Here is a 13,113-nt window from a genome sequence, read left to right on the forward strand (position 1 = left end):
TACGAACAACAACACCACAAGTAAGTGGTTTGTTTTTTAAGTTTTTTTTTTCATGATAATTTGGGAAGGTTCATCTGCAGTTTTATGTGTAACTGTGAAGGTGAGAAATTTATATTTTATGTGTTCTGACATTTATTTTTTGTTCCAGGTGTATGAATTGGAAGAGGTCAATGATTACTATCAAAACAGGGATCGCTTTGATGAACTCATATTCATGTTTGTGATGAGAAACATCACTGGAAGGAACTTACATATTTATATATTCAAGATGATGAATATGATAATGTTGGCACTACTATCATGAACCATTCTCCAAAGGCATGGGATCATATGAAATTGAAAAATGTTGTAGTTAAAGTGGTCAATGTTGAATTGTACTACAAAGTTGTATACTTTTATTTGCAAGAACACCTAGATCTTATTAATGACTTCTTGAATGTCCTTTCCCTTAGGGTAGACCACACATGAGTGGTTGACATCATGCATAAGGTATGGCTCTCAACTCTTTTATTCTATTACTGTTTTTAGGATTATCGTGATGTCTTTCACTTGGGTATTAAGTTTTTCTAGATGTTCTCTTTAGCAGCTATTTGGTTTGGAAAAATTTCATGAGTATCTTTTATGCTATTGTATTTGTTATCCACGTTGGACATCTCCATCTTGTGAAGTCGTACATGGTTGCAGTACAGAGAAACAATATAGCTAATGTTAATGAGGCTTTGAATGAAATTTATGTAGAAGAGGAAGATTATGATAGGCTTCGAGAATCTATAGATATGCACGATAACTTTGATCAGATAGGGATTTCTCAAAGGGTGAGAGGAACTTCTTTATTGGTTCTTTTATTTAAGTTAAAGTATTCTTGATAGAGTATGTTCCATCGGTATATGTTTCATTGATGATTTCTTTGGGCGTTAGGGTGGCTCAAAGTAACACATACCGATCGCTTTCGTTATACCAATGTAACTAGCTTCATCTACATGAGTCTTCCCAATAGTGTCTTAGCTCTACTCAATCAATCTTCTCCTTCATGAGGTATTGGGGTAATCCTAAATGAAACATACTGATAAGAAAATTCTTCTCCATAGAGTATGTTCCATCGGTATATGTTTCATCGATGATTTCTTCGAGCATCGGGGTGGCTCAAAGTAACACATACTGATCATTTTGGTTATACCAATACAACCGGCTTCATCGCCATGAGTCTTCTCGATAGTGTCTTCGCTCCACTCAATCAATTTTCTCCTTCATCGGGTAATGGGGTAATATGAAATGAAACATACCGATAAGAAAAGTCTTCCTGATAGAGTATGTTCCATCGGTATATGTTGCACCGATGATTTCTTTAGGCGTCGGGGTGGCTCAAAGTAACACATATCGATCTCTTTGGTTATACTGATGGACTCTTCTTTTCACCACTCTTATTAGTATAAGTCTTACTGATACCCTCATCAGCTATCGGGAAGACAATTCTCCATTATTGTCGCTAGTGTTTATTATGTCAATGGGTCATATCGGTATAGTTTTTTTCAATGCATCAATTCTCCTCAACTTTTCTCCTTGATCAGTATAACTTTTAATGATGAGTAAAACTCTGGCTTGCTACACTCTCTCATCAGTATATGGTATCCTGATGTAAAATTGGTCTTTGTTAGTTTAAGTGCCCTCATCGGTATAACATACCGATAATGTGAAATTTCAATCATTTTTAACTCCTTCTTTAAGATACAAAAATTCATAATGGATTTAATATAATATGAACAAAAAATCTATTATGCATGGGAGATTTAACCTTTCTGGTAATTACTTGTGCACTTTGACCAATCCCAAGAACTTGTTTGCCAAGCATCCTGATAGGGAGACTCTCACAAAGAAGTGAAATTTGACTCATACTCTAGGAATAGGTCTCATTGTAGGCTTCCTTGTTTGTCCTATTCCCTTATTTCCTTTCTTGATTCAACACCAACCCCCAAAATCCTTTGGAGAAATCTCTACCAGTGTGTTTGCTCCAGTTACTCAATTAAAGTTAGGACTCACAGGAGTAAGTCTAACCAACAACATGTCTAATTATTTATCCTTCACTTGCAAGGGACTAGGAGGAGTCTGTGATGGTTTGTTAACTCCTAACATGTGGTTTTAAATTTTACTCCCCTTCATTTCTCTATCATTTTCATAGTTTCCTATTTTCAAGGCCTAGTAGCCCTATGAGCCCCTTTTAGCCCTACCTTCACGGTTTTTACTCTTTTGTGCTAAAAACTTCCAAATGACCCCCTAGAAGATTTTGTGATCTGGATACCCATTTGGACACTCTTTAGCATTTAGGGGATGAGGTGGTCTGATTTGTTTGTATAGGTACGACCCCCAAAATGGCTCTTTTGAAGGGTTTTAGGCTTAAATTCTCTCACCAATGGGTTTTATAGGTCTCCACACCCTGTCAAACCTCTACACTAATACTAATATTTTTCAAGACAACCATCTTCCTTTCCAATTACTTGGCTCAATCAAATTTGATCACCCCTGCAAGAAATAGTAAAAATAGCAGTCATGTTCCCTAGATGGGCTATGGTAGAGCTCGCCTAGGACATGATGGTAAAATGATCCCAAGCAAATTATAGGCCACAAAATAGAATATTTTCACTACATATAGACTCCATTACTCTAATCCCAAAGGAAATAGAGAAACCACAAAGGGAATTCAAGTTGGAGCTATTTTAGGGCTTTGGCCCCTTACTCAGGCCGAGAGTAGTGTAAGCAAGAAAGAATTTCTTTACACCAACTAAACCTACACAAAGAGTGAACATAAATACTTTCTAAGCACCACAACAACTCAGACTAAACATCCATGAAGGTAAAATATGGAAATCAATCCATCTGGTATGGACTACAATAAATAATTTTGCAAATTTATCGAAGAAATCAGGAAATTGGCTCAAGTTGCTATTCCAAATTCAATCTTTGGATCTTATGACTCTTCTACAACATTTTGAGAGGCCTTATATAAACATAATAAACCAAGACCAACCACCAATTGGTCCAATAACTATGGATTTGATCATTTTTCAAAAATTGCTCACATGGTTGTAAAATGTTATCAAGCAAACATGACAACTTTTCCTCCACAATGCATTTTTACAATTTTGTTATATTTTCACACTCTTGACCCCCTAGGATGGTTTCCTAATATCAAATAAAAATTTCCAAAATCCTTATGAGGCCTTACAAGGAGTTTTACATAATTTTTCTATATGATGCCATTTTAGGCTTACAAAGGCACATAGGCCAAAACTGAGTAAACAAGCTAAGAATAAAGACAATCAAACTACAAACAACTACAAAACACACTTTTGGACTCTTCAATAGTCCTTTATTCAATCACTGACCCTAGGAGGATCATCCACTCCAAAATTTGAAAGTTCATCAAGAAACCTAGGTGCTCCTGCCTCATACTCCCGCAATGAGAAAGAAGTCAAGTAACTCCTTGAGGAAAGAAAGAGAGGTCAATTCCAACCTTTGGAAAGTCTTCTTTAGGTACCCAAGTGGCCTCAAATTCTAGAAGATACTGCCATTTAACCAAATGCTCCATGTAGGTGGTGTGCCTAGTCTTTTTGATAATTATGGAGTCCAACACCTTCTCCACTTGCAGCATGGTTAGAAGTGGCAAAGGTAGGTCTGAAAGTGATTGAGAGACATCTAAAAATCCATTGTATTCCTCTAGATGTGTGACTTTGTACTACACCAAGTCTGCAACATTGAAAATAGGAGACAAAGCTATGTCCCCAGGTAGATCAATTTTGTAAGCATTTTGTCCATATTTGGCCAAGACCTTACAAGGTCCAATCCTTCTCATTTGAAGTTTGTTGGGTACACCTTTTTGAAGCCTTAATTTTTTCAAGTGGTCCATTACCAAGTTACCAACAACAAATTGTACTTTCTTCCACTTTTCATCCACTTTGTCCTTGATTCTTTGAGAGTTTTATTGTAAAGCCTACCTAACTTTCTCATGAATCTCCTTCATGGACTGATCCATATCAACAACATGTCCACTCCTCTTCTCCATACTTCCAAGGTCTTTAAGCTCCAACACACCTCTTGGATGAATCCCATAAACTATCTCAAAAGGACTCTTACCGGTTGATCTATTCACACTATCATTATAAAAAATTTGGCTTGATGGATGATTTGATCCCATGCTTGTCCATACTTCTTTATCAAACATATGAGAAGGCTCTCAAGTGTCCTATTTACCACCTCTATTTGGCCATCCATTTGGGGATGGTATGCTGAGCTAAAAGACAAGTTAGTACCCAATCTCTGCCACAAAGTTTTCAAAAAATGATCAATGAATTTGGTATCTCTATCTGACACTGTGTTGAATGGAAAACCATGAATCCTAATGACTTCTTTGAAAAACAAATGAGAAATATGGTTAGCATCATGAGTCACCTTACATGGAATAAAATAGGCCATTTTACTAAATCTATCTACTACAACATAGATGCTATCAAATCCAATTTTTGTCTTGGGTAGACCAACAATAAAATCCATACTTACACACTCCCATGGCCGGTTTGGGATAGGTAATGGCTGATAGAGTCCAACATTAGAAGAGATTCCTTTTTCTTTTTGACAAAGAACACATTGTTCAACATACTTTATAATATCCTTTATCATCTTTGGCCAATAATAGAATCTTTGAACAAGTTCCAAGGTTTTATTCAACCCAAAATGACCACTTAAGAAACCATTGTGCTTCTCTTGCATCAATTTCTCTCTCATGGACCCTCTTGGCACACAAAGTTGTCCTCCTTTTAAACAAAAGACCACTTTGCAAAGTAAAATCTGCATATTCACTATGAAAATGATTCCTAAACTCTTGGCAAACCTTGTAGATGTTAGCAAAATCTTCATCATCTTGGTATAGGCCTTTGAAACTATCAACCCCAATGCTCTTGAGATATACTTCTTGAACTATTAGTAACGTTCTACTTAATGCATCAAAAACCTTATTACATTGACCTTTCTTATGCTTAATGGTAAAATTATAAGATTGCAAGTACTCTACCCATTTGATATGCCTATGATTCAACTTTTCTTGGGAGTTGAGGAAACTAAGAGCTTGGTTATCAGTATAAACCACAAAATATTTAGGCATTAAGTAATGCCTTCATTTTCTAAGTGATTGAACAAGTGCATATAATTCCAAATCATAAGAAGAATACCTTTTCTTGGCTTCATTGAGTTTTTCACTGAAAAATGAAACCGGTCTTTTATCTTGGCTTAGAACTGCTCCAATGGCTATGTTGCTTGCATCACATTCAATGGTGAAGAGTTTGTCAAAGCTTGGAAGAATAGGGAAAGGTTGAGTATCCACCTTTGTCTTCAAGAGTTCAAATCCTTTATGTGCCTCTTTTTTCCATTGAAACTTAATCTTTACACCTCCTTTGATTGTATCAATCATAAATGCACATATCTCACTGAACCCTCTGATGAACTTCCTGTAAAATTGAGCCAAACCATGAAAACTCCTCACTTTACTTGTTGTTTTAGGTGTAGGTCAACTGATTATTTTTTCCTCCTTTGAGGTATCCATCTTCAAATCACCACTTGAGATTACAAACCCAAGATATACCAACTCCTATTTCATGAACTCACATTTCTCTAAATTGATAGTTAGTTTCTCATCACATAATTGCTTTCAATACAATCTCTATATGCCTAAGATGTTCTTCTTTAAATTTACTAAAATCAAGATGTCATCTAGATAAACAACAACAAATTTACCAATGTAATCTTTGAGAACTTCTTTCATGAGTCTCATGAATGTGCTATTGGGCATTTGTGAGTCCAAATGGCATAACAAGCCATTCATAAAGACCTTTTGTGGTTTTGAATGTTGTCTTCCACTCATCTCCCTCCTTGATTCTGATTTGGTGGTAGCCACTCTTGAGGTCTATCTTGGTGAAATACTTAGCACCTCCTAAACAATCCATCAAATCTTCAATTATTGGAATAGGAAATCTATATCTAATTGTAATCTGGTTAATGGCTCTTGAATCAGTACAAATTCTCCAAGTACCTCCCTTCTTAGGTTGCAAAATGGTGGGAATTGCACATGGGATGATGCTCTTTCTTATCAGACCATTATCCAAAAGTTCTTGGATTTTCTTCGCCACTTCTTTATTCTGCTCTAATGTCATTTTTTAGGCTGCTTTATTAGGCAATGAGGCTCTAGGTATAAAGTCAATCTAATGACTTATGGCTCATTGAGGAGGCAAATTAGTAGGTGTTCCATCAATTATGATCTCCTTAAACTGATTGAGTATTTTCTGTACTTCATCAGGAATACAAACTTTCTTGTCCTTATTTTCCTCTTTTGGTTTCACAACAAGTGCAAACCCCACTCCTTCTCCTTCTTTGAGAGTGTTTATGAACTCCATCTCACCAACTAATAGAACATTTTAACCTTTAGATCTGCTCTCTTCTTCATCTCCTATGGACTGAATTTTATAGGTAACTCCATCTTTTTGAAAGGTGTAGGAATTCTTTTCTCCATGGTGTATTGATTTTCTATCAAATTGCCAAGGCCTACCTAGGAGTAGGTGGCATGTATCCATTGGAAATATATCACACAAAATATTGTCTTTGTAGCCTCCTATGGTGAACTCTACCCAAGTTTGATAATTCACCAAAATATTTTTCCCTTTGTTGAGCCAAGTAACCCTATAAGGATCACTATTTGGGATTCTTTGTAGTTTTAGTTTGCTGACAGCTTCTTCTGACACTATGTTATTAGTGGATCCTAAATCCACCAATACTCTACACACCTTACTCATGATATTTCATTTTATCCTAAACAAGGATCTTCTTTGACTAGGTTCCTTCTTTACTGGTTCTTTGATCAAGACTCTTCTTATCATAAGGTTCTCTCCAACTTTGGAATCTAAGCTCACTTCTGATGTCTTCACATTTTCTGCATCCTCTTGGATATAACTCACTCTCCTTTCACCTCCTTGCGATGAAGAAGAATTCTTAGGACATCTATAGGTCGAGTGTCCAAGTTGATGACAGTTGTAGCACTTCATTGTGGAGAAATAGGACCCTCTTATTGATCCACTAGACCTTCCTCTACTAGAGTTGCTAGATCCCCTTCCTCTATAGCTTCTCTTGCTATTGGAATCCCCACTTTGTTCTACCAACTTGTATTCCCCTTGGGATCTTTGGTCTACACCTCTTCTACCATAACTACCTCTATGACCTCTGCCATCTCTTCCCCTACCTCTGCCTCTATTACCTTGCTCTTGTTTCATTTTACTCTTCTTTTCCACCTTGAGTGCCAATTGATAGCACTTGTGGACCGTACTAGGACACAACAAGCTTAACTCTTTTTGGATATTCCACCGCAAACCATTCAAGTATCTAACAACCTTGATACTTTCATCTTCTACCACCTTGGATCTCAAACATAACTTCTAAAATTATTCAGTGTAGCTACTCACATCCAGTTCTCTTTGTCTCAAATTTTGTCTCCTCTTGTGTAATTGAATTTCATAGTCTTCAGGGATATAGGCTTCTCTCACCTTGGCTAGCATTCCTTTCCAAGTGGCAATTGGGTTCTTACCCTCCTTTTGTCTCTCCTCTTGTATGAACTTCCACCAAGTCAAGGCTTCTCCTCTCTATCTAGTATTGGCTACCTTCACCTTTTGTGCTTCACTAATTCCATCATATTCAAAGTGATTCTCTAACCCTTCAATCCATTCACTAACCACTTCTGGTTCCATTTTTCCACAAAAAAGTGGCACACCTTCTAGGGACTTACCTCCTAAGGATTTCATGGCTCTAAGGAAAGGCTCTTTAGGCAAAATAGGATCTAGTTCAGGTGTGCCATCCTCCTCTACCACTTCTTTACCCTTTTCCTCATTGACTTTGATAGTCACCTTCTTGGTTTTGTCTTCTAATTCACCTAGTTTTCTCTCCAATCGTTGCAACTTTTCTCTTCCTCTTGGTGTTCTACCCTTTTGGCTAATTATGCATTAGTCATCATTGTGAAACTATTTTCACCCACTGACTTAGTCTCTGACATCAACTAGTTCCTTCCCAAGTCTTATTGGGCTCTAATACCACTTTGATAGGGAGACTCTCACAAAGAAGTGCAATTTGGCTCATACTCTAGGAATAGGTCTCATTGTGGGCTTCCTTGTTTTTCCTGTGCCCTTCCTTCCTTTCTTGATTCAACACCAACCCCCAAACTCCTTTGGAGAACTCTCTACCAGTGTGTTTGCTCCAGTTACTCAATCAAGGTTAGGATTCAAAGAAGTAAGTCTAGCCACCAACATGTCTAATTCTTTATCCTTCACTTGCAAGGGACTAGGAGGAGTCTGAGATGGTTTTTTAACTCCTACCATGTGGTTTTAAAGTTTTCTTCCCTTCATCTCTCTATCACTTTCATAGTTTCCTATTTTCAAGGCCTAGTAGCCCTATGAGCCCCTTTTAGCCCTACCTTCATGGTTTTTACTTTTTTGTGCTAAAAAATTCCTAATGAACCCATAGAAGCTTTTGTGATCCAGATACCCATTTGGACACTCTTCAGGATTTAGGGGATGAGGTGGTATGATTTTTCTGTACAATCATGGCCCCCAAAATGGCTCTTTTGAAGGGTTTTAGGCTTGAGTTCTCTCACCAATGGGTTTTATAGGTCTCTACACCCTGTCCAACCTCTACACTCACATTGAGACTCTGCAAGACAACCATCTTCCTTGCCAATCACTTGGCTCAATTACATTTGATCACCCCTGCAAGAAATAGTAAAAATAGCAGTCATGTTCCCTAGTCGGGCTATGGCGGAGCTCGTGTAGGACATGATGGTAAAATGATCCCAAACAACTTCCAGGGTACAAAATGGAATATTTACACTATATACAAACTTAATTAATCTAATCCTAAAGGGCATAGAGAAACCACAAATGGAATTCAAGTTGGAGCTATTTTTAGGGCTTTAACCCGTTACTCAGGCCAAGAGTAGTGTAAACAAGAAATAATTTATTTACACGAACTAAACCTGCACAAAGAGTGAACACAAATACTTTCTAAGCACCAAAAAAACTCAGACTAAGCATCCATGAAGGTACAATATGGAAATCAATTCATCTGGTATGGACTACAATAAATAATTTTGCAAATTTATTGAAGAAATTAGGAAATTGGCTCAAGTTGCTATTCCAAATTCAATCTTTGGATCTTCTAACTCTTCTAATTTTTTTTGAGAGGCCTTATATACGCATAATCAACCAATACCAACCAACAATCGGTCCTCTAACTACCGATTTGAGCATTTTTCAAAAATTGCTCACATTGTTGCAAAATATTGTCAAGCAAACATGACAACTCTTCCTCCACAATGCATTTTTACAATTTTGGCATATCTTCATACTCTTGACCCACTAGGATGGTTTTCTAACATCAAATAAACATTTCCAAAATCCTTATGAGGCCTTACAAGGAGTTATACACAATTTTTCTATATGATGTCATTTTAAGCTTACAAAGGCACATAGGCCAAAACTAAGTAAACAAGCTAAGACTAAAGACAATCAAACTACATACAACCTCAAAAAACACTTTTGGACTCTTTAATAGTCCTTTATTCAATCATTGAGCCTATGAGAATCATCCACTCTAAAATTTGAAAGTTCATCAGGAAACCTAGGTGCTCCTGCACCACCTCTTCACCTCAAAAGGAAACCCAGAGTGCTTCATCTTGTCTCAATGCCACCCTCAATATGCCCACTTGATGGTTGAATCTTTGGAGAGAAGTCATACATGGATGGACATTGTCACTACAAGATTGCACCTACACATAAAACCCAACAGTAACTATTCTTATGGAGAAAGTGCTAAATATATAAAAGAAAATTATAGAAAAATAGCATTTTTAAGAGCATAATTAATTTGAAAAATTATGTGCTACAAGGATGCAATGGCAACTAGTTCTCAATCGGATGATTGTGAACTTGCAGAGGAATTGTTGGTATATTTTGTGGAACAGGTATAAAATTGGTAAAACACATAGTTGGTTGTTCTCTTTCACAGGCTAAAGTATATTTTGAATTTTCATTTTGGATTGGGGCATTGAAATGGGGCTTACTTTTGCATTTGGAATTGCAAGGAAACAAAGAATTCTTTTCTTCATGCTTGTTCATATACTATGACTTGATCAGACCAGATGTGGCTTTGAAACTTGCCTGGATGAATAATATGATTGACTTTGTATTTCCATACCTACTTCAGGTTCTTGATATACTCTGATGATTCCTGTGAATATTTTAAGTTTATCTTTAATAAATATTTTAAATCTTCTGCAAAATTAAATAGCTAATATTCAAAAAAAATCTTTTTTAAAGTTCATTCGAGAATACACGACAAAAGTTGATGAGCTTGTTAAGGACAAGTTAGAGGTTTTCCAAGAAGAGAAATACAAGGAGAAAGAAGAGAAAGATCTTGTTGCTCAACAGGTATGCATTTTGCTTAATTGAGCCTCAAGGAGCACTTATTCTACTCTATTGACGGTTTTTAAAAATTCAAATAAATATGTGTCTATTTTGTTTATAGAATATGTATTCTCAGCTTCTTCCCCTTGCTTTTTCAGCACCTCCAATAGCATTTTACGAGCATAATTAAGCAAATTATAGAAAAATAGCATTTTTAAGGAAATTATAGAAAAATAGCATTTTTAAGGAAATTATAGAAAAATAGCATTTTTAAGGAAATTATAGAAAAATTATGTGCTAACATATTGCACTGTCTAAAAAGGGTAATCTTTACAAGGATGTAATGGAAACTAGTTCTCAATCGGGTGATCGTGAAGTTGCAGAGGAATTGCTGGTGTATTTTGTGGAACAGGTATACAATTGGTAAAACATATAGTTGGTTGTTCTCTCTCATAGGCTAAAGTATATTTTGAATTTTCATTTTGGATTAGGGCATTGAAATGGGGCTTACTTTTGCATTTGGAACTGTAGGGCAAGAAAGAATGCTTTGCTTCATGCTTGTTCATATGCTATGACTTGATCAGACTAGATGTGGCTCTGGAACTTGCCTGGACGAATAATAAGATTGACCTTGTGTTTCCATACCTACTTCAGGTTCCTGATATACTCTGATGTTTCTGTGAATATTTTAAGTTTCTATTTAATAAACATTTTAAATCTTCTACAGAATTAAATAGCTAATATTCAAAAAAATTATTTTTCAAAGTTCGTTCGAGAATACACGACAAAAGTTGATGAGCTTGTTAAGGACAAGTTAGAGGTTGTCCAAGAAGAGAAATCCAAGGAGAAAGAAGAGAAAGATCTTGTTTCTCAATTGGTATGCATTTTTCTTAATTGAGCCTCAAGGAGCACTTGTTCTACTCTACCGACAGTTTTTAAAAATTAAAATATATATGTGCCTATTTTGTTTACAGAATATGTATGCTCAACTTCTTCCCCTTGCTTTTACAACACCTCCAATAGCATTTTAAGAGCATAATTAAGGAAATTATAGAAAATAGCATTTTTAAGAGCATAATTAAGGAAATTATAGAAAAATAGCATTTTTAAGGAAATTATTGGAAAATTATGTGCTAACATATTGCACTATCTAAAAAGGATAATCTTTACAAGGATACAATGGAAACTAGTTCTCAATCGGGTGATCGTGAACTTGCAAAGGAATTGCTAGTATATTTTGTGGAATAGGTATACAATTGGTAAAATATATAGTTGGTTGTTATCTCTCACAGGCTAAAGTATATTTTGAATTTTCATTTTGGATTGGGGCATTGAAATGGGGCTTACTTTTGCATTTGGAATTGGAGGGCAAGAAAGATTGCTTTGCTTCATGCTTGTTCATATGTTATGACTTGATCAGACCAGATGTGGCTTTGGAACTTGCCTGGATGAATAATATGATTGAATTTATGTTTCCATACCTACATCAAGTTTTTGATATACTCTGATGATTCTATGAATATTTTAAGTTTCTCTTTAATAAACATTTTGAATCTTCTACAGAAATAAATATGTGCCTATTTTGTTTACAAAATATGTATGCTCAGCGTCTTCCCTTTGCTTTTCCACCACCTCCAATGCCTGGCATGGGAATGGGTATGGGAGGTTGCTTTCAGCCAGGTATGAGTGGAATGGGAATGCCTCCCATGCCAGCTTATGGTATGCCACCTATGGGTGGCTATTGATGGGATTGAAGAACTTAACGTGGGACACAATTCTTCAATCATACATGGTTTTTTGAGGCTGGTCTTCAAGTGGAAAGATTAGATTGTCAAATTGTTTTTATTGTCATTTGGTTGGTTGATACAAAATAATGAATCTTTAGTATTATCGTATTGGTCAATCGGTTCAAATATTTCCATCCACCAAGCATCCGACACCTGAACCGTTGCATGCTTAGATTGTCAAATTGTTTTTATTGTCATTTGGTTGGTTGATACAGAATAATAAATCTTTAGTATTATCATATTGGTCAATAAGTGCAAATCTTTCCATCCACCAAGCATCCAGTGAGGATGGTGTATGTCTAACAATATTCTCGTCGGATAAGTAGTGTGGAAGCCATTGGAATTCTGATGCCCACCCAATTTATTCCAACAACCAAACCATCACACATACAACATATTTGTCAGTACGGATGTCCTAGTTGTTGTTGGACATCATCAAAAGTCTGACGCACCCCCACAAAACATCCGATGACATTCTCGTCAGATGGGTGGTCATGTTCACTATCAAAACATTACCTAGAAGCCGTTGGAATTCTGATGACTTATCAAGTTTTACCAATGTCTAAACATAGTCATGATCATCGTTAGAAGATTATTTGATGATATCAGAATTCCGATGGTCTTGAGCACTGTCAGAATGTTTGATTACAAGTTTTTGATCGCATTGCTCATCGGAAGTCTGACGAATCATAGTCAGAATTCTAATGAACTGCCATCCGAATTGAGCCCCAAATGTACTAGTGCCTCATTTTCTTCCACCTTCTCCTTCAAAAAGTTATACTTGATAGATATGTGCTTTGTCTTAGAGTGAAATATCTGATTCTTTGATATTTCTATAGCGG

At 36.2% G+C, this 13,113-nt stretch overlaps 1 pseudogene; it reads left to right on the forward strand.

The window, feature by feature from the left end:
• Positions 1 to 300: 300 nt before the first annotated feature.
• LOC131856957 (clathrin heavy chain 2-like) lies at positions 301 to 12,229 on the forward strand (annotated as a pseudogene).
• Positions 12,230 to 13,113: the final 884 nt, after the last annotated feature.

Source organism: Cryptomeria japonica, chromosome 1 (assembly GCF_030272615.1).
Source record: "Cryptomeria japonica chromosome 1, Sugi_1.0, whole genome shotgun sequence".
NCBI lineage: Eukaryota > Viridiplantae > Streptophyta > Pinopsida > Cupressales > Cupressaceae > Cryptomeria > Cryptomeria japonica.